We start from the raw sequence: 22,755 nt of genomic DNA, 5'->3' as shown, positions 1-22,755 counted from the left end.
AGGAGAGTTCACAAATCTGGTGAACTGGAGGTGACCCTGTCCAAAAACATCCAATCCCAGTCCAGAGGCTCAGCAACACGCTGTCTGCGCCATGATCAGCAGTGGCCTCAGGGCTCCATCTCAAGTGTCCAACACCAATTCCACTCCATTTTGCATTTTGTTTCCCTTGTTGAAGGCTATCAAGAATGATCACATATCATTTTACAATATCTTCCCATTGACTTTTATCCATTTTGTGTCACAATTTTCCTTCTTTAAAAAAATAGAAGTAAAAAGTAGAAAAAAGTAGAAAAAGAAAAAATAGAAGTAAAAAAGAAACTGTTTAAAAAAGAAGAGAAAAAAAAGAAACAAAAAATGTCTGACCCTATTCCTGTTTTTCTGATTTTTTTTTCTGGTCCTGGGCCTTGAACGCTGGTCCTGGGCCTTGCACTCTGGTCCTGGGTGCTATCTCTGAGCTCCTTTTGCTCAAGGCTTAGGCTCTCCACTTGCGCCACAGCTCCACTTCCAGCTTTTTCTGTGACTAATTGGTGATAAGAGTCTCATAGACTTTCCTGTTTGGATTGGCTTGAACCGAAACTCTCAGATCTCAGCCTTCTGAGTAGTTAGGATTATAGGCATGAGCCACCAGTGCCCAGCTTTTCCTGGATATCTATATATTTTTTATTTTTTTTGTATATTCATATTACATAGAGGGACCCTGTGGCATACTATGGAATGTTTTGAACTCTTTATTTACAAAGTTGCTCATTATAGATCCCACATTAATTTTTGCCAGCATCGAATAACCATGTATACAACAAATGTTAGGGGCATACAGAATTGAGTCTGATACTATAGTCTAGTTTCCTATTACTATTTACAAATTACCTGGGTGTCAATTCCTTTAAGCTAATTCACTCTTCTGATGTTTTCAGAAATAGGGCATTTGGTCAATTCACAAATATGAAACTTTGTAATGGGAACACCTAGCTACCACTATCTTCGTTTTCTTTGTTTTTCAAGAATATACTGTGTCATCATTAACTCCAGTCACCAGTCCTTTGGTCTAACTTTATTGTTTGGCCAGCTTTTCCCTAACCTTGCTTCTTCTCAGCCACTCCATCCTCTATCAATGACTGTTCTACACTCTTCTTTTATTGACTCCAACTTTTAATTGATCTTCTATCAAGTGGCTTGCAAATAATTTTTCAAATTTTCAAAATCATAAACCTTGCCTGGATCATTTGTGTGTATACCTCCATGAGTTATGATTGAATGAAACAAGGCAATAAATAATCTATACTTACATTATTCCATGTGTCTTGGAGCATATTTTTTCCTTCTGTAATCCCATAATCATCCCAAATTTCTCCTTCCATCAATACACCTAGTTATATCAATTTATTGTCATTTTTCTGGTGCATATTTACCCACATCTTCTCATTTTATATACGTCTTCCTGTATCTCAGGCAGATTAAACAGTCTCTGTAAAAACGGATGAGGGCCTTTTGCTGTTTGGGTACAGAAATGTCTCCTTTAGGAAAGGGTTGGGAGAATGTGCGATGGAACAAGTAGGCTACAAGTTCCTGACCCTAACTCTGGGGAGATAAAGAGAGACCGGGCTTACAGTTTACATAGAGAAACTCTTCATTATTCAGAGTGACCTTTCAAAAACTGAAATTGGACCTCAGCTGCAAAAATTAAACACTCCTTCTCCCATCTAAGAAAAGCAATGAACATTTTGGAGATACTTGTTGCCTGGCAACAAATACATACTTTCTTCTCTTAAGACAACTGCCAAAAAAATGTTTGGAAGAAAATTGGCCATAAAAGCAAGTCAATAAAGCAAATCTGGTGGTTCTTAGTGTAGGAGGAGAGCAAATTCATAAAATTTACATGTCTCTGTTGTGTTGCACATTTGTGTGTTTGTTTCTATGTACAGCTGTGCCCATCAGTTGTGTAGATGGACAGCATAAGAAAGAAAGCTAAACAGAACTATCTATAGTATATATTCATTAATTACTTAATTCTATTGTGGATTGAATGGGGCTAGGCTGGAGTAGAAAAAGAGTTCTTGCTAAAGTAAACAGAATACTAATGATGCCCAAATCTACAGGCTAGTAGACTATATGATCACTTGAGAATGAAGAGAAAAAAGAATGAAGAAAAATACTATCCCTTTGCAAAAGGTTTGCAAAAGGTAGTGATCTTAGGTTATTTCCTGTTGCTATGGTGCCATTGGCCAATTTATAAAGCAACAAGGCTTATTCTGGCTTGTAATTACAGGGTTGGGAAGTTGAAGATTGGCTATCAACTCTGTTTATCTTCTGGTTTGTCCTTTACACTGTGACTACTCATGGCAGACAAGTGAAAAAGCAGAAGGTGGTGTATAAGAGTGAGAGGAAATATCAGATTTACTTCATAACAAACTGCTCATATGATCACCTACCCCATCTTGAGGACACTACATTAATCACAGGGGAGGGGACCTGGGATCTAATTACCTCAGAAGGGTCCACTGAGCTCTGTTATTGTTCACTTTAGGTGTCCATCAACTGATGAATGGATAATGAAAATATCATCCTTATATAGTAAAGTTTTACTTTCTCATTAAGGTACCATATGCCTTTATGGAAATGTCAAGATAAAAACTTACCATGCAAAATTTAATGTATACCAATAAAAATGACTAACACTGTCTCACTAAGGAATGATGCTTTATCAAAAATCCTTTAATCATATATATGAAGATTAAATCTTAATGTTCTAGTAATTTATATATTCATCATGATGTTAATAATAGCCTGTCTGAATTACTGTTAAGTAATATAATATAATCTGAATTGGAAAATGTGAGACTTCTACTTTTTTCTTCTTTTTCAGGATTGCTTTGGCTACTTGGTAGCCCTCTCAAATTCAAGATAGATTTTCCTATTTCTGCCAGGAAATACAATTGGGACATTTATAAGGATAAATTTCTTTGGGTAGTCATAGCAGCCTAATAATATTGTCCTCTAAACTTAGTAACTTTGATGTCCTTACTATTTATCTATGTCTTCTTTAGTTTCTTTCTGCAATGCTTGATAATTTACAATGCATGAATTTTTTTGCCTCTGTAATAACTACTCTTAAACATTTGTTTTAATACTATTGGAAATAAAATTCTTTAAACTACCTATTCAAATAACTCATTTGTTGGCTCATAAACATGGAACTAATTCTCAAATATTACTTTCATATTTCTGAAATTTTGGTGATTTTAAAAATATTTCAATAGTATGTTAGTAGAATCTTCTGCATACACTATGTTATATGCAAACAGATAATTTTACTTTGGTTCTTTTCTTTCACTTGTTTACATTTTTGGTTAGAACTTTTAATACTAAATTTACTAGGAATGGTAAAATAGATATTATTATTGTCTTTTTTAATCTCAAAATAAAAGTCTTCAGCTTTGCACTGTTGAATTTAACACTAACTCATTTTATTTTAATACGTGACCTTTAACATATGGGCAGCTTTTCTTCTGTTCCTATTGTTAGGAATGATTTTTTTAAATCATGGGAGAGTATTGAATCTGTGTCTTTGGAGATGTAGATGTGATTGTATGTCTTTTATTCTTTTAATGGGATGCATTATTTTTGTGGAGTCTCATGTGTTGAGTCAACATGGAATTCCAGGAATTAGTTTCATTGATCATGGTGGATAGTTATTTCAATGGGCTTCTCAATTTATTTGTTAGTAATTTGTTGAGGGACATTTATATCAATATTTATTAGGGATATTGGTTCGTAGTTTTTTTCTCTTTTTTAATGTGAAAATACTGTACACAGGTGTTACAGTTACATGGGCAAGGTAATGAGTACATTTCTTATCAAGCATCGTTACCTCCTCCTTTGTTTCCCCTTTCCATCCCTTCCCATCTCCCCCTAAAGTTTTCTTTCTTGTGTATCATTGCCGAGCTACAGTATTGAGGTAATGATGGCTCCATAGAAGGAGTTTGAACTTGATCCATGATCTTCATTTTTTGGAAGAATTTGTTATTTTTCTTTATATGTTTGGTAGGGTCTCCATCTAGCTTTTGACTTTTCTTTATTAGGAGAATTTTTTTAAATAATGGTTCATTGATCTTATTATTTCTAACTCCTCTCAGAGTTAGATTTTTGTTTTATTAATTAAGGAAATACTAAACTTTTAGTTTCATGTTCCCCAAATAATTTGTGATGAGGTGAAGCTAAATCCCTCTAACTTCAGAAACTTACAGACTTATGCCTGTGCCCAGAATTTTTAATAATAATACTCTTTTCAAGCTACTATTAAAAGGAACGCATCCAATGAATGAAATTTGCAATGTTGTCACATGGGTCTAATGCATTTGCTTTACTCATGTGGAAAAAAAATCACAAATATATTACTTAAGAGGAAACTCAATTATTTTGCTGTTATAATATTTTTTTCACATTTTCACTTTTGTAAGCATTTGTAAAAGGAAGTGCAAGGGTAATAGCATGTGTTAGTTTGCAAAGCATTTATGTACAAGTTGCATTTTCAAGAACCAGGTCACCTGCACATGGCTTTCTCCACAAATAGAACTTAACTTCTGTTTAATACTTAATAAAAAAATAAAATAGTTTGAACATCTCTCCTATTTACCTTACTTGTGGCAAGAGGAGGTACTTATTTTTCAAGTTGTAAGAGGATATTTATTTATACCTATAATATGTTAAGCTTATAAGACCAAAATAGCATTTAAAAAAAAAATCTCATGACTACTCAGCCCATTTCTTCTTATAACCAAATGCTATTGTTTCTTTTTTTAAAAATAACACAGAAAGTTGTTGGTTTTCTGAATAACACACTGGAAAAAGCCATTTTAAGATTAAATAACATTACTAGCACATACTAATTGAACAAAATAATAGGTTTATTATATTTTCAAGCATGTGTTCAATGTACTTGAATCACATCCACTCCCAACATGCTCTCTTGTCTGCTTTCTTCCTCCCCCGGGTTCCTCGCCTCTCTAAAATCATTCCACTCTTACTTCCATAGGTTTTAGTTTTCTTAAAATCCAGATTCTGAATATCAAAGAGAACATCATGTGACACTTAAATACGGAGTCTGGCTTAATTTAACATGATGATCTCCGGTGTATTCATTTTCTTGCATAATAACATAACTTTGTTTTTTTTCCCCTGTGGCTAACTAATGCTGTTATGTATTACAGTCAACATTTTTCTTCACTTCTTTGTTGATGGACTCCTGGGCTAATTTTATAATATGGCTATTATATATCAGGCCACAATAAGCATACATATGCAGCGATCTCCATTCTATGCTATGTTAACATCTATCCTATCCACCTGAGTATATTCCTAGGAGTGTGGTGAAGGAAGATCATATGGAGCTTCCATTTTTAGCTTCTATGTTCATCAAGGAATAGTTTCGTGTGTGTGTGTGTGTGTGTGTGTGTGTGTGTGTGTGTGTGTGTGTCCTTATCAGGTTTTTATGTCAGGATAACACTGATGTCATAGAATGAGTTTGGTTGCATGCCTTCCATTTCTATTTGTGGAATAATTTGAGGGGCAATAAAGGGCCAGTAGCATTCAGCAGTGAATCCATCCTGTGTTCATATCTTTTCTTCATTGGGAAAATGTGTTATGGTATCCATCTCCATCTCACTAGTCACAGATCTATTTAAGTTGTCTGTCTAGGTTAAATTTTAGTAGTTTATACTATGTAGAAATGTAACTATTTTTTTTTCTAGATTTTTCAGTTTCTTAGAGTGAAAGTTTTCAACATACTCCCTAATAATTCTCTGGATCCCTGTGTCTGTTGTAGGATTTCCCCCTTTTCTTTTCTAAATTTATTAATTTGGGTCTTCTTTTTCTTTCTTTGGGTTAGTTTGGCTAGGAGTTTGTGAATATTGGTTATTTTTCCAATGAACCAACTTTCATTTATTGATTCTTTAATTTTTTGCAGGCCATGCCCAGACCTTATTCCCCCAATATTGTATGATAACAAGCACTATATAACATTTATAATGTTTTGGCATTATAATTAATCTAAAGAGCCAAATATTGGTGGCTCATATCTGTAAGGCTAACTACTCAGGAGGCTGAGATCTGAGGATCGTGGTTGGAAGCCAGCCTGGGTAAGAAAGTTTGTGAGACTCTTATCTGCAATTAACCATCAGAATACTGGAAGTGGATCTGTGGTTCAAAGTGATAGAATGCTAGCCTAGAGAAAATACTCAGGGACAGTTCCCGGGCCCTGAGTTCAAGCCCCATGACTAACAAAAAAATGAATCTATGAATTATCTAAAGTTAATAGGTGAAATGTGTGTAGATTATATGCAAATATCCATGTTTTTAAAAGTTTTTCTTTTATTATTTTTTTTTACTAAGCATTTGCACAAAGGGGTTTCAACTCCACAAATATTGTTATAATACAATGCATCTGTGCAAAATTTAATTTAATTTTTAAATTGTAAAGGTGATGTACAGAGGCGCTATAGTTACATAAGTCAGGTGATCAATACACTTCTTTTTGAGCAGTGTCACCTCCTTCCCTAGCTTTCTCCCATTTCTACCCTTGCAACCACCTCACAAGCTGTATAGTTCATTTTCAACATAGTGTCTAGTGAGTATCACCACTGTGTTTGTTCACTCTTTGTCCTACCATTTCTGTACCTTTCCCTAACACTCTCCTAAACAGATAACCTTACATATAAGACATACAGAAAACAAAACCAGTGACAAAGAGGGAAAAAAGCAAAAAACAAAACAACAAAAACCTCTCCATCCCATTTCTTGACGTTCATTTGGATAAATATCATTTTATATGATTATATGCCCATAGATACTGAACCTCTATGATCTCTTAAGGATATCTTCCTTTTACTTCACTGTGTGAATGTCTAAAGTCCTGTATAATTTATCATGTTCAAGTGTATTTTTTGTCTTTTACTATACAGTGTGTTTGCTTGTAGATTTATAGATTTATAGGCACATTATAGTTACCACGAAGGAGGGAAACCCTGCAACTTGTTTTTCTTTGGGTTTGGCTTACTTCTCTTAATATAATTTTTTTCCAAGATGAAGTATAGAATTCCATTGTGCATATATACTATATTTTCTTGTTACATTCGTCCATAGAGGAGCATCTGAGTTGATTCCATATCTTGGCTATGGTAAAGAATGTTGCAATGAACATGGTTGTGCCATTAGCTTTAGTGTGGCCTTGTTTGTGGTCTGGGATAAATGCCCTGGGAGTGGAATTGCTGGGCCATAGGAAAGTTCTATGTTTAGTCTTTTGAGGAACCTCCATATTGCTATCCAGAGTGATTGGACAAGTTTACATTCTGACTAACAGTGTAGTAGTGTTCCCTTTTAGCCACATCCCTGCCAACATCTGTTGTTGTTAGTTTTCTTGATAATGGCCATTCTAACCAGAGTGAGGTAAAATCTCAATGTATTTTTAATTTACATTTCTTTTATGGCCAGAGATGTTGAACATTTCTTCATGTGTCTATTGGCCATTCTTATTTCTTCTGAAAAGTCTCTCTTTAACTCGTTAGCCAAGTTATTAATTGGGTAGTTGTATGAGGGTTTATTTTTTGTGGAGTTTAATTTTTTGGGTTCTAAATATATTTTAGAAATGAGACCTTTGCCTGATGCATAGCTTGTAAAGATCTTCTCTCTTTCTGTGGGAAACATTCATTTATCATGCTAGCTATGTCCTTTGCTATGTAGAAATGCTTCAGTTTATTGCAACCCAATTTATCCAGTATTTATTTTATTTTATTTTTTGTTGGTTGTGGGGACTGAACTCTGGGCCTGGGTGCTGTCCCTTAGCTATTCAGCTCAAGGCTAGTGCTCAACCAATTGAGCCACAGCACCACTTCCAGTTTTTTCTGCTTATGTGGTGCTGAAGAACTGAACCCAGGGCCTCATGCATGTGAGGCACACACTCTACCACTGAGCCACCTTCCCAGCCCATTTATTCAGTATTTATTTTTTGGGGGTAGGGGGTTTGGTCATGGGGCTTGAACTCTGGGCTTGGGACCTGTCACTGAGCTCTTCAGCTCAAGACCAGCACTCTACCACTTAACCCACAGCACCACTTCTGGTTTTCTGGTGGTTAATTGGAATAAGTCTCTTGGACTTTCCTGCTGAGCTGGCTTTGAACGGCAATCCTCAGATCTCGGCCTCTAGGCCAATATATTGTTTTGATTTGTTGTGATTTTGGATCTTAGGAAGTTTTGACCCATGCCTAGGCGCTCTAGTGTTTCCCCTTCTTGTAATATTTCCATGTTGTTTGGCCTTAAATTGAGGTCTTTGATCCATTTAGAATTAATTCTGGTGCAGGCTGATATATAAGGAGGTAGCTTCAGTTTTCTGCATGTGGATAGTCAATTTTGTCAGCACCCTTTGTTGAAGAGACTGTCTTTCTTCCATCCTCTGTTTTCAACTCCCTTAAAAACATTAAATGGCTATGGCTTTGTGGGTTTATGACTGGGTCTTCTGTGCCATTGGTCCTCAGGCCTGTTCTGTGCTAGTACCAAGCTGTTTTGATTACTATGGCTTCACAGTAGAGTTTGAGGTTTGGTATTGATATTCCTCCAACACTGTTCTTCCTGCTAAGGATCATACAATGTATATTTATCAATTCTTTGATTATTCTTTTAGTCTTCATTTCAGCTCTGATATGTGTTCTTTCTCTTTGTCTGTGCATATTAAGTTGATCTTGTTTTTGTTTTTCTAAGATATTGAAGTATATTATTAGATTATTTGAGACTGCTCTAATTTTTTAAAGATAGGCAATCATTGCCATAAATATCCATCTCAGAATTGCCTTTGTTATATTGCAAAGGTACAGATAAATTGTGTCTTCATTTTCTTTTTATAGTCTAGAAAGGTTTAAATATTCTCTTGGATTTATTCAGTGACCCACTGATCATTTAAAAGTACCATTCACAGCTGGGTACTGGTGGCCCATGCTGTAATCTTAGCTACTCAGGAGCTGAGATCTGAGGATTGCAGCCTAGGCAGGACAGTCTGTGAGACTCTTATTTGCAATGAACAAACTAGAAAACCAGAAGTGGCACTGTGGCTCAAAGTGGCAAAGTGCTCCTCTTAAGCGAAAAAACTCAAGGACAGCTCAGAGTTCAAGTCCCACAACTGACCTTAAAAAAAGCTACTATTCACTACCCCAATTCATAGTTTTACTAGTTGTTTTCACTAGGAATCAGATCCATAGGCACAGATCTAATTTGGTTGGAGGTATAAATTGTAAGCCTGCTTTCAAACATCACCAGAACCACAGTTACAACTCTGGAAAGAAGAGAGAAAGGGTGCTTGGGTGGAACATTGTGATATCAAGTCATATAGGATCATTGAATCCTGTTGCTCTGCCCCACCTACATGGTTAGACTGTTTTGTCTGCCCCAGAGGGCCAGAAAGATAAGGGGAGAGCACTTGCTGCTTGGACACTTCCTGAATTAAACCAGCAGAGGCAAAGTTACCTGTGGTCCAGCAGAGAAAACAGTCTAAATCTTAGCCTGAAAACATCCCTACCTCTGGCCTAACTTGTTTTAATTAGAGGAGAGAGCGAGTGAGCGAGAGAGAGAGAGAGAGAGAGAGAGAGAGAGAGAGAGAAGAGACTAGAGGGAGAAGAGGGGAGAGAGGAGAGAAGAAAAGAGGGAGAGAGAGAAAGAGGAGAGAGGTGGGAGAGAGGGAAAGAAGGAGAGAGAGAAAAAGAAACACCTCCAGAGATTTATCCCCAAAATAAATTGATGAGAGGGGCAGGAATCTCACCAAAAGAGATATTGACGGGTATCTTTTGTTGTTATGATTATGTTTATTATTTTATCTTTCTCTGTGTTTATTCTGCTCTCACTCACTATCATTTTTTGGCTGGCACCGAGGTTTGAACTCAGGACCTTCCAGATCCTTTGGCTTGCTTGCTTGCTTGGCTAGCGTTTACCATTTGAGTCCAATTGTAAAATTCGAAATAACCACACGATGTCGCTGTGAGCCCAGCTAATTAAACCTGAGCATTTATGGGGTGGAGGAAGAACAGGAACTGGTGAGCCAGAAGTTTGCCAACAAGTGACCAAGTCTCTGTTTAGTGCCTAAAATGAAATCTAAGCTGGAATCGGAACCCAATGTCTAATGGAATAGAAGGAATTTTCCCACTGAGATCCGGGATGTCAACGAGAAGCACACCCAAAAACTGGCTTGAGGAGAGCTTTATCTGCATGAGCTTGGGGGTGGTGGTGGTGGTTTAAACCCAGGACGAGTTCCCCCACCATCCCAGCTCATGCCAGGAGAGGAGAGGGAAGGACAGAGGTCCAGGCTGGTATCCAGCACCAGGTCTAAAGCGAAGGTGCGATGCCTAGGCCACTGAAGTTCTGCCCATGTGTACTGCCGGTGTCCATCAAAAACCATAGCCAAGGGGGAGAAAGAAACTCCATAAAGAACAAGGAAAATCACATTGCTATAAGGATCCTTAGGATGGTGATTAGGGAAAGCACAGATTCAAGGAGCCTTGTAAATGTGCACTGAGGTTTTACAAATGGATGACTTAACCACCCCCTTCCACCCCGCCAGGAGCCTGGTGGCTGCATCCCTTGCTTTCCGGGTACCGTAAATGGTGCTGATCAGACTCAAGGGACAGAGGATGGTCGCCATCTCTGGGCAATTTGAAAAGGTTCAGTTCCAAACAGGTTTCCAGTCTGGTTTCACCACGGGCTCCCATTCCATGCCAAGAGTCCTCAACCCACTCTGCTCCACGATTTTTATCCTTGCCAATGGCATGAAGCAGAGAGATGCGAGGCTGCCAGGGCCCAGGGCGCAGGACCTGCAGCCTGGCTACCAGCTCCTCGGCCCCAGGCGAGGACCTTGCTGGCTTAGGAGGCCTCAGGGGCGCCAGGGGCTGGAGCTGGGCGCGCGGGACGAGCTGCCTATGGAAGCCGACCTGGAGCCTCCCAGGTCTCCATGGAAGGAAACCTGAAGGACTGTGTGTATTCCGAGTGAAGGCTTGGCTTGGAGAGACTGGAGTGTGGGCATGCGCAGAGCTGCCGCAGCGCCAGCCTTCAACTAGCTCCCAGTGGTTGCTATTAGACTTTTTAGGTGCGTTGCCTCAACTTACCATCTAATTTAGTGCATATATATATATGTATATATATATATTCTTTGTGATTGTCAAGGTGATGTTCAGAGGGGTTAGTAAGGTCCTAAGGACATGTCTTGTTAAACTTGTTACCCCTTCCTTCATTGTTCTCCTACCCCCCGCCCCCCCCCCCCCCCCAAGTTGGGAGAGCATGGAGCATTGAAGAGAGACTTCAGGTTCACAGCCTAGGGGGAGAGCTAGGGTAGGACAGCAGTGATTGAATGTCTCGGAGGTGTGCTCAGCAAGCACGACTTTGCAAGCGGGTCCTGGCGAGGTGGTGAGCTCTGGAGGTGTGGGAGCCTACCAGTGAGTCTTGTCAGACACTTCTGTGTGTGTGCGTGTGTCACACTTGATTCCCGGCCCTGCAGTGCGGTCTCTTGCTCTTGGGAACAAGGGCATTGTGAGAAGAGCTGGGGTGATGGCTTAGGACCCCTCATGAAGGGCGTCTCTGGACCTTGGAGGAGCTGCAGAGCAGGCTGGTGGCCGCGCACGCGCGCTGAGCGAGCCGCTCTTCTGCAAAGTCCACCGAGCACCTAGTAAGAAACACAAAAGGCCCCACGACACCAGGTGGAGGTGTGCATCCTCAGCGTGGCGGCCACTTCCCAGTCCGCTGCATTAGCAGCTTTGCCAACGCCGTGAATAAGGATCATGGGGGGGAAAGCCACTCCCTCCAGTCAGGCTCCCAATGGGGCCCGCGAGGGGCTTTCCAAGAAGTAATTTAAAACTGACACCGTTAAGGGCTTTAGCTCATGGACACCATATCCATTTTGGTGTAATAACCCTGTGATCAGTGTGTTGGGATCGATTATTATTAGATCAACTTTTCTGTGGTGTGTGTGTGTGTGTGTGTGTGTGTGTAAAACTCTCCACCACAAACATTACTGTATGGAGACTTAATCCCCTCCCTGGAATTTACAAGCTGGTCAGCATGGTTCGCATATGTGAATCTATGGGATGATGAACACTTCCTTACATGCCTTGCCCTGTGGATATTGCATCTGATCACGGACATCACAGGTTTTATCTGAAAACTATGCAAGAGGCACCCAGAGAAGTAGTTGTACAAATTTTCTTTCCATGAATTTTCCATTAGAGATTGATCACCAAAGATATTTACAGTGGTTTCAATGTAGTATGTAGGGTGTCTTTTTCATTTTACTGAAAATAAAAACTGTATATACTTAAGGTGTAGAAGATAATATTTTGGGTATAGATTGCAAAAGATACTTCCGGTCTTTACAAACCTGTACGATTGTTACTGCCTTGGTTTTTATGCAGGACTGTGTAGTTTTTGTTAGCATATTTTTATTTTTACATTTTATATTTTAATGTATTTTCAATATATTTTGAAATCAGGAGACAAAACACCTTTGATTTTCTTCCTTATAGTCGAGATTCTTGGCCTATTTGGGGAGTCTTTTGTAGTGCTAGACAAAATTTATTATTGTTTCTTATACTTGTAAGAAAAATGTTATTAAAATTTAGATAGAGATAGGTATAGTGCTGCATAGCAGGAATTTCTGTTACAACAGGAAATGGAGACCAGACAGGAGGATCATGGTTCATGGCCAGCTCTAGCAGGAAACAGACTTAGCAAGACTCCATTTCAAAAAACAAGCTGGTTGTGGTGATGCATGCAGCTACGTGGGAGGCAGAGATAGGAAGATGACAGTCCATAACCAGCCTGGACAAATGTATAGGATCCCACCTGAAAAATAAAGCAGAATGGGTCTAGGAATGTGGCTCAAATGGTAGGCCAGTTACACAAGTTTATTTGTAATATGAAAATAATAATAATAACAACACATAGCAACTGAAATGAATGTATAGATCATATATTCATGACATATGTGTAGATCTATAGTGTAGATCTCTACATGGTCTATGTATAGATCATAGGCCATATTAAGAATATTAATTTTTTGCATCCATGAATGCAATATTTTTTCCATTTAAATATATTTACCTCTTTTTTCTTTTAGTAATGTCTTCTAGTATTAATCTTGTATTTCTGAGATTCAACGTACTTACTCCTAATAGTTTTAATATTTTGTACTACTGTATAGAGGATAGATTTTTTTTTATTTCTTAGTGTATTGTTGATATGTTCAAATGCTACTGATTTTTGTGTGGTCTTGTACCTTTGCTGAATTAATGTATCCATTTTAGTAGTTTTTCTGTGAAAGCTTTAGAATTTTCAATGTGTATAAGATTGAGTTATCAGTGTAGCCAATAATCATTTTTCCTTTTCTTTTTGGAAGCCTGTTTCTTTTTCTTACTGAATTGCTCAGACTTGGACTTCCAGCACTCCCATAATCTAAGTGGTCATGGCAGGCATTCTGGTTTTGTTTCTGATATTCTAGAAAAATCCTTAGACCTTTTGCTGAAGTGTAGGATTATTAGTTGTGGGCCCGTGACATAAAAATTATACTATGCTGAGATCAATTCTTTCCAGACTCAATTTATTGAGAATTGTTTCTAATAACATTATGTTGAACTTAGCCAAATGATTGCAGACATTCAGCCTACTGAATTCAGCCTGGTAGCAGCTTGTTGCAAATTTGTTGTCTTTGTTCATCAGAAATATTTAACTGTAAATTTTTACTTTTATATCTTTGCTGGCCTCATAAAATGAGTTTAGACCCTCTTTTCTTTTTTGTTTCTTTTCTTTTCTCTTTCTTCTTTCTTTCTTTCTTTCTTTCTTTCTTTCTTTCTTTCTTTCTTTCTTTCTTTCTTTCTTTCTTTCTTTCTTTCTTTCTTTCTTTCTTTCTTTCTTTCTTTCTTTCTTTCCTCCCCCTCCTCCTCCTCCTTTTTTTTGGACATAGGGTCTGAAGTCTGGGCCCAGGTGCAGAAATTTCTCATTGTCTTTTTCTGAACTTCTTTACAAAACTGTCATAGCACACATAAGAAACTCTGTTGAAATATGAATCAGAGCATTGCTCTCAAAGATTCCAGCTGCAATATTTTTCCCAGTGAGTTAAATACTTTGCCACCTTGGAAAGTCTTGAATTCAGTTTTAGTTCATGTTTCTGAGCATTGTACCCATATACCCATTAGAGGGCGCACAGAGACAATAGAGTGTCAGCTCTCAGAAACAGGGATTCTTGGAGGCTTTTAAGATGCATTCTACACTACGGTTCTCACTGAGGATGAAAATTCTCTTTAAAACAGTTTTGTTTTTTTTTTTTCCGTTTATAAGCATTACCAATACAGCTCCGTTAGAAGCAGTATGCCTATTGCTTGTGGAAACATGAAACATAGAATGCATTTTAATATGCATTATTCACTCTTTTTGGTGACTTGAGCATTAATATGGTGAGAACTGTATGAAAGTCTTCTTCTCTGGTTCTCTACAAGGATTTCTGTGTGTGGCAGTAATTGTGTGGCCATAGCAGCTCCACTGCTGGCTTTTTGCTGGTTAATTAGAGGTAGAGGGTTTGCCTCTCATGCATGAGGCCCTGGGTTCAATTCCTCAGCACCCCATAGCAGAAAAAAGCCAGAAGTGGCGCTGTGGCCTAAGTGGTAGGGCACCAGCCTTGAGCTGAAGAGCTGAGGGACAGCACCTAGACCCAGATTTCAGGCCCCATGAGTGGAAAAAAAAAAGATTCTCTCTCTGCTTATACTCACACATTCTTCAACATCTGGAGCACCCTTACTTTTCCCACAAAATGAAAACCATTCTTCCAGGCTTAGATAAAATACTTTAAGAACTTGGTAGCACAACAATAATACATCCCATTCTATTTATCCATAGCTCTCATGATCAGTGAAAGCTTTCTATTTTATATAGAAGCTCATATTTACATATACATAAGCCTTTCCTAACAATAGTGAAGGCAATTGTCTGTTTAGAGCTGCAATAGTTTAACCTTATGTCCCATTGTATTGTCTGTCAGTGGAAGCAAATGAGATTAAGATTATCAGTTAGTCAGGAAAGCACATTTGCTTAGCAACAGTGGGTGAAAGTAAGATCAAATACACCGTTCTGAGGACCATTTGAACTAGGCCAGCTTGCTACTTGTGCTCCTGGCTAGGACCAGAGTAGCATGTGTCCAAAGAATACTTCCATGGAAATGAATGAGAAAGGCTAGGACAAAACCTGAATTTATTTTTTAAATTTGTATTTGTGTTTGCTTGTTGAAAGGTTGCAGAGAACTGCAGAAGTGACAGCACAGATTTGTCACATAGAAGCCTGGTGCATCAAGCCACGATTCTACAGCTGTTTCCTTTTAGAATAGTTTGGTTTCAAAGTCCAGGAAGGATGTTGAAGGCATAGGCAATGGATCAGAGAAGAGGGGAAAAAACTGAGAATCTAAAACAAAATCAAATATGTTTTTCTGTACAACTAAAGATATAAAACATTATAGTTGAGAATGTCTGGAAATTGGGCAAAATAGAGCTCATAAAAATGAACCACAAATACAAACCATTTCTTTTCTCTCAGAATATTTAAAATATTATGTAACTGTGTAGATAAGAAGTTAAGGATAACCAGAACTTTCTGAACAGCAGAAGAATTTTTCATAGGCTCCCTGTCCTGAATAGACAAAATTAAAGAGCCTAGCAGCTACTGGAGGAACAATCATATGAAATATGATTGTATCTTCCATCCATTCCAAGCCCAGCTCTGGATAGAATATATCAATTATCTATTCTATTCTTATCAAAGGATGCAAGATGTATGATCTGGGATGCAAGATGAGTATGTATTTTTTTAAACAATATCTGAAACTTAAAAGTAATAGGGGAATAAGGAATAGTCAATACAGGGGAACAAATGAGAAGAAAACAAAGGTAAAAATATATGTAATAGAAGTATAATCCTAGGTAATCTAAATAAAGGGAATAAGGATTCCAAAATAATTTGTGTTCAGTATTTTGGGCAAAATAGAGAACAAAAGATGGAAAAAGCATAAGAAGAGACAGAATAACACCAGGAACATGGGGTCTGTAAAATCAGTGAAGTGAAATACCTTACCTATCTTGCAAAATTTCAAAGTTTTAGACAATATTTGCTCAAATCATGTTGAAACAACAATCCAGGTAGAGACCAGCTTCAAAACAAAAGTCTCCATTTTCAATCAAGTGCTAAGGGAAAATTTGGGGTATTAGATAAATACTTTTGGGATAGGTATGGGATAATGTTGTAATTTGATTTTGCTAAAAAAATGCAAGTCAGTAATAGGTAAAATAAAACTGAACAAAGATCCTTAGTGATGACCTTTTCCATGCTCTGATATTTTACTGTGAAAAAAATTGAATTAGGGTAAATTCTTGGCCTCTTTTGTTTTGTTTCTACTGCTCAAAGGGCAGGATGATTTTTAGGGTTGGTAAGAATAAGGAGAATTTAAAAACACTCCCACATACTTTTCATCCTGTTTCTACCATATTCTGTTTCTCTTCCTCTGGCTTTTGGATAGGCCATTTAAAGGCAATAGCATTCACTTCCATGATGATGTTGCCTTAGATGGCAAAGGTGTGTGGCATTGAGTGAATAAAAAATGAGAACATGGGCTGGGAAGGTGGCTCAGTGGTAGAGTGCTTGCCTTGCATGCATGAGGTCCTGGGTTTGATTCCTCAGGACCACATAAAGAGAAAAAGCTGGAAGTGGTGCTGTGGCTCAACTGGTAGAGTGCTAGCCTTGAGCTGAAGAGCTGAGGGACAGTGCCCAGGCCTAGAGTTCAGGCCCCACCATCCACCAAAAAAAAAAAAATCATGAAAGTGAGGCTGATCTTCATGGGCGAGCCTTCATCAGGTAGCTTAGGTTGCTGTTAAGATCAGACACTATCCATTTGATCTGGAAGAGCAAGCTGCCATGTGTTCTGAAGTTGTTTGAAAATGAATTCCCAATGGTCATACATGCTTGGAAGAGGACTGTGTTCTGTAGGCCTGGTCAGTACACACAGGACAAGTTTTGCTAGCTTGGACTTGGGACCCAGAGAAGCCCTGCCTGGACTTCTGACATCCAAGTGAAACACTCCATGAGAGCTGATGTAAGTTGTCAAATGTATGGTGGTAAATTTTACGCAGAGTTGGCAGAGTAGTTCAGGATGCTTGGAAGAAGCCAGTGAGAAGGTATTGTTTTCAAGAAAGCTGTCTGATCACAAGATGCACAAGGGTATTTCTTCACGGAAACCATTTCTTTACCACCGGTACCACTAAGTAGAGTAGGAAACTTAAACTAAAGAGTAATGGATACTTGCTGGGGGAGGGAGAGGGTGTCAAGAGGAGAGGGGTAGAAGAACGCATGGGGAAAGGAGTAGAATGCAGGCAAGAATGCACTGTAGATACCCAGAACTGAGAGAAAAGGGAAGGGGTGGGTAGAAGGGCAGGAGGGATGTTGAAGGGATGACAGAGATCAAGGTGCATTTGGCATTTGTGAATTGTTTTGACAAATGGCAATTAAGAAAGCGAGGGAAAGTGTGGGCTGGGAGGGGCAGGGAGAATGTTGGAAGGGGTGAGATTGATGAGGAGACACGGTCTTCTTAAACTGCTCTGGTGAAGGGCAGTTCCTTTGCACAACTACTTAAAGAAAATTAAAAATAGTGGAAAGTTCTCTTCTCCACAGTAGATAAAAATGGTCTTTCCAATCAGCTTTATTAATAATAAAAACAAGTGTTAGGTCCGAATGCAATTCCTGAATCTATTGCCCATCTACCTCTGAATTTATTTGAGCAAAAGAAACAAACTGGATATTTGCTAATTCAGAATTCTACAATTTTTTATTTGTCATACAATAATAATGTATCAGCAATAACATATAGCATTACTTCTAATCATGACCATTTGAACGAGAAATAAAACTGCCAGGAAAAAGGAAAGTGTATCATGGGAGAAATGGTGTATTTCCATTGCAATCTTGAACAATTTTCATGTTGTTATCAAAACAATCAGTTTGGAGCTTAATTATCTTCTTCTTGGTATTAAATGAGTTGAACATATAACTTTTTTAAAAACGCATTATTGTTACAAAGATGGTCACAGTAGAGGAAAAACGTTGTAAACACAGTGTCCTTGAATGGCGTCTGGACTGTGGTTTGGAGTGAATTTGCATGGCTGGCAGCTTTGAGCTCCCCAAATCTCCCCAGCAGAGATAGTGTGCCAATTGTTTTTCCAGAACCAGGATGACAATGTTCTTAAATGAAATTGTCACTAAATTTCCTTTCAAATTCGGACTGCATGATGGAATAAATATTGTCTATTGAAACTGGCTGTGAAGATAAGTATTTCATGAGAGATAATATATTTCATATGCAAATGTTTTGGCCTCTTTTTCTGTTGGAAGCCAGGCAGAGAAATTTTGTTATCTCTTTAATTTAAAATGTACTATCGAGTCAGATGCATGAGGCTCTGAAATTAAATAGCTACTTTATAGTATCATGCTATTAAGATGGCACAGTTTGTGCAGAAGGCAATTTGGTAATGATATGCTGATTTCAGTACACATGAAGTATTCCCAGAAAAAAATATGTTTTGTTAAATATGAATTATTCCAGTCAAATTGGTGCTCAGAATAAATATGTGTGTACATGCACACACATGCCCATATACACAGCTAGGACTGACAGTCATGGTTCCAAATTTTTATTTGATCTCTTCCCTTACTTAAAAATTACTACAATTTCTTGAAATGCTAGACCCATAGCTCTATCATCTTTGATTTGCTAGTTTTCCAGATCTCTTTCCCTTGACCCAAAGATTTGTCCTGAAATCAGGACAATGACTTGTTTGAGTGGTGAGCAATGACCTGCGTTCACAGGTGCAGGATTTGTGAAATTAGCATAAAATCTCTCTGCATCATTGTTTCAAGGTACCAGACTGAAATGGAAACACTAGCGCAGATTAAAACCAATCTGGGCATAAAAACATTTGGAAAATGTGTCATTATTTTGTCTTCCATATTGCTCACAATCCTCCAAAGCCATAGCATAGAAAAGCAGAAATCTATAACATCGTGAAAATGGCAATACTTCCCAAGGCTATCTACAAATTCAACGCAATACCTATCAAAATTCCACCCTCATTCTTCAAGGAAATAGAAGAGGCAATCCAAAAATTCATATGGAACAATAAAAGACCCCGAATAGCAAAAACGCTCCTGAATGGAAAGAACACTGCTGGAGGAATATCAATACCAAACTTCAAACTCTACTATAAAGCCATAGTAATCAAAACAGCTTGGTATTGGCATAAGAACAGACCTCAGGACCAATGGAATAGAATTGAAAACCCAGAAATGAACCCACAGACCTATAGCCATCTAATCTTCGATAAGGGAGCTAAAACAATAGAATGGAAGAAAGACAACCTCTTCAGTAAATGGTGCTGGCAAAATTGGTTAACTACATGTAGAAAACTTAAGCTAGATCCTTATATATCACCCTGCACCAGAATCAACTCCAAATGGATCAAAGACCTTGAACTCAAAGCAGACACTCTGAAAACATTACAGGATGGAATAGGAGAAACCCTAGGTCTCCTTGGCTCAGGCCGAAATTTTCTGAATAGAGACCTGGAAACACAACAAATCAAAGAAAGGTTGGACAAATGGGATTGCATAAAGTTGCAGAGCTTCTGCAGGGCAAATGACATAGCTAGCAAGATCAATAGAAAGCCCACGGATTGGGAGAAGATCTTTACTGGCCATACAACGGACAAGGGTCTCATATCTAAAATATACTTGGAACTCAAAAAATTAAACCCCCCAACAACAAATCCTCAAAGAAACAACTGCCCAATAAATAAGTGGGCGAAAGACTTAAAGAGAAACTTCTCTGAAGAAGAAAGAAGGATGGCCAATAGACACATGAAGAAATGTTCAACATCCCTAGCCATAAAAGAAATGCAAATCAAAACAACATTGAGATATCACCTCACTCCAGTGAGAACGGCAAAAATCAAGAACTCTAACAACAACAGATGCTGGAGGGGATGTGGACAGAAAGGAACCTTAATTCATTGTTGGTGGGAATGTAAACTTGTTCAACCACTTTGGAAAGCAGTATGGAGGTTCCTCAAAAGACTCCACATAGAGCTCCCCTATGACCCAGCAATCCCACTTTTGGGCATTTACCCTAATGTTTACAAACAAGACCACACTAAAGCTACCAGCACAACTATGTTTATTGCAGCATTATTTACCATAGCTAAGATATGGAACCAACCCAGATGCCCCTCAGTAGATGAATGGATCAAGAAAATGTGGTATATATACACAATGGAATTCTATGCCTCCATCAGAAAGAATGACATTGCCCCATTTGTTAGGAAATGGAAAAACTTGGAAAAAATTATATTAAGTGAAGTAAGCCAGGCCCAAAGAAACGTAGGTCCCATGGTTTCCCTTATTTGTAATATCTAGTATATGTATGAGTCAAGCGGAAAAGGTCAGATAATGTGATGTCAGGAAAATGAACCCTTAGATGTGTATTTTAATGTTTTTTTCTTTCATGCATGTGTTTCTAACACATTTATAAGATTATCTCTTTGTTGCTTTGTATGTCCCTCCCCCACAGTATAACCCTTGCTTTCACTATATTTGATGTCAGTATAACTTGTGGAGGAGATGGGGAAAAACCAGTTGTTTAAGGATACAGGTGGACCTGTTGCAACAATGAGAAGTACAAGTTGTCATGTCCAAAACGAACTTTACAATGTTGGTGGGGGGGGGGGCTGGGGGGAGGGAGGAAGGAGAAGGATTGGGATTAGGGGGGGAGGGGGGAGGCTGGGAAGGGATGTGAAGGATAAACAAAGGAGGAGGCTGCAATGCTTGGTAAGAAATGTACACATTATCCTGCCCATGTAACTGTAACTCCTCTGTACAGTATGTTCACAAATAAAATTAAATTAAATTAAAAAAAAAAATAAAAAAAAAAAGATTAGTAGAACAGATGCATCCAAAAAAAAGAAAAAAAAAAAAAAAAAAAAAAAAAAAAAAAGAAAAGCAGAAATCTAGTGGCCAATCTGTATCTCAAGGCAAGGAATATGGAAGACTAACATGAACAAACCATCCCATTCCGGAGCATAGCCCTCTGCTTTTATCCTTAGAAAGACTTTAACCAAGGATAATGGCAGAAGGATGGCAGAATGGCTATCCAGGGTCGTATTCACTCTACTCCAAACTCACCAAGCAAGGAGCAAGGCACACACTAGCACCTGGTGTTAGCATTCTTCAATGGTACACATTATCAGCTGCTATGGATCTATCTCCAAACCCATAAGAACGCAAAGAAAATAAAGCAAATATTTGTTGTGCTGCAGCTAAAGTAGAAAGAGAAGCTAGAGCAGATGTGGCAGAATTAAGACAGGCAATAAAAGAACATTTAGAATGAATGTTTGCAATAGCTACAGGAAGATAAGGGAAGATATTGGAGCGGGAAGAAGGTACGAGAGGTCATAAAATAAAAATAGGATATTATTTATCAAATACAGTCATTGATGAATAACTCAGCATATGGGGTGGACTCTAGAATGAAAGCAGGTGAGAACTGAATTATTGTCCTGCAAGATTAGGTGGAATGATGCTGCCAGAATATGTTAGGAAGGGAAAGCCACATGCATTCCCTGGAAAGGAAGGAAGCTTAGAAAAAGTCCCGAGATAGCCCAAAGCCTTTACATCTAGACTCAGCACTAGCAGAGAGTAAAGGCTGCGAGTCGTAAATGACCTACCCAGGCTTTGGAAGATGGCTCCAACACAAAACCAAAGACTACACAGAAGGGGAAAGATTTTCTGCTAGCTGAGTTTAAGCTTAATCTATGTTGTATGGATTTGCCAATTCATTTATTTTAAAATAATTGAACAGTATACAACTGAGTATATATGTACACTAGACTACCCAACAATGATCATTTTATTAACTGTCAACAATCAATGTACAGAGTTTAAATGTTCAGTTCAGTGAGCTTTAACAAAGGAATACACTTTTGCGTCAATAACACTGTTTATGGTATAGAACATTTTTGTGCTTCCAGAAAGTTTTTTCATGATCTTCAGTCACCCCACCTTTCCCAAAGCACACTATTCTGATACCAATTTAGTTTTTCTTTTATTGATTTCATACAAGATCTCTACATTTTTTTCTTTATTGATCTTCCTACAGAACCTATGATATGTTCTTTTTTTTTTAAATCTATGGCTTGTTTTCCTTAAAATAATACATTAGAGATTCACCAGTGTTATTTTGTGTTATCAGTAATCTTTTTCTTTCTTATAACTACATGCTATTCCAGTCTATGAATTTTTCCACTATTTGTTCATCCACACAAATGACTGAAGGTTTTTAATCTTTGTATTTAAAGCAAATATCTGAAATTGTACATACATCTTTTTTCAGTTATCTTGGGAAGAAATTGAGGAATGGAAGTTTTTGGAAAGTAAATTAGTTATATGACCATGTAACCAACCTTGTAAATCTAGCAATTATAAAAACATGGAGATTACAGTCATCTCTGGCCTTTCGACTTGTTGCAGTGTTTCATGGTTGGTAAATTTTTATTTCCTGAACATATTTAATCCTTTGCCTTGTGAAAATGAAATTGTTGACATGTTCTAATCACACAGTCTTTCCCAAGGTCTGCCGTTCTAGAAACACAAAGAGAGA

This window comes from Dipodomys spectabilis, unplaced genomic scaffold (assembly GCF_019054845.1).
Source record: "Dipodomys spectabilis isolate Male_0828 unplaced genomic scaffold, ASM1905484v1 ptg000009l, whole genome shotgun sequence".
NCBI lineage: Eukaryota > Metazoa > Chordata > Mammalia > Rodentia > Heteromyidae > Dipodomys > Dipodomys spectabilis.
This window is presented reverse-complemented; position numbering follows the sequence as displayed.